The sequence below is a fragment of the Ornithodoros turicata genome, unplaced genomic scaffold, assembly GCF_037126465.1.
Source record: "Ornithodoros turicata isolate Travis unplaced genomic scaffold, ASM3712646v1 ctg00000887.1, whole genome shotgun sequence".
NCBI classification, from domain to species: Eukaryota; Metazoa; Arthropoda; class Arachnida; order Ixodida; family Argasidae; genus Ornithodoros; species Ornithodoros turicata.
This window is the reverse complement of record NW_026999411.1, coordinates 511,661-512,159: the sequence shown is the minus strand read 5'-3', so window position 1 is coordinate 512,159 and position 499 is coordinate 511,661. Positions and strand designations below refer to the sequence as shown.

Here is a 499-nt window from a genome sequence, read left to right as displayed (position 1 = left end):
TGATGTTCTGAGGCTGGAACAACATAGAAGGGACAATCACATACAAGGCCTCAAGGCCTCTCATCAGTTCTCTCATGTTCAACATTTGCCGCTTGCGTCGATCCTTGTCGTATGAATGTGTGTATGAGTGTGCAAAAATGTAAGAGTGAAAGGAGGATGAGTGAGAGAGAGTGACTGGTTTGTCCCTTCAGAAGACGCACCCTGGAAGTCGCTGGGAAGGCATGTTAGCTTAGCTCAGTTGGTAGAGCCCTGGACCGGTAATCCAGAAGATGTGGGTTCGAGTCCTACAGCTGGCTATCCTTTTCAGTGACTTTCATCTTTCACTGCTGTGAATGTCGTTGATAGTGTCTGTAATAACATTAGGGCTGAATCGAAACGAACCGTTATCATTTTATTCCAGATCTGTTTTTTCTAGTGCTGCTAGGAAAATTCGAATGGAACGCAAAGCTTCCGGTTTGGCTCGTTGGCTGCCAGTATAACCCTCTCTGTGTCTTTATCG

At 45.9% G+C, this 499-nt stretch overlaps 1 non-coding gene across 1 annotated transcript; it reads left to right on the top strand.

Moving 5' to 3' along the window:
• The first annotated feature begins 223 nt into the window (after positions 1-223).
• Trnat-ggu (transfer RNA threonine (anticodon GGU)) lies at positions 224-296 on the top strand. The gene has a single exon. It is a non-coding gene; the product is annotated as a tRNA-Thr (tRNA).
• Positions 297-499: the final 203 nt, after the last annotated feature.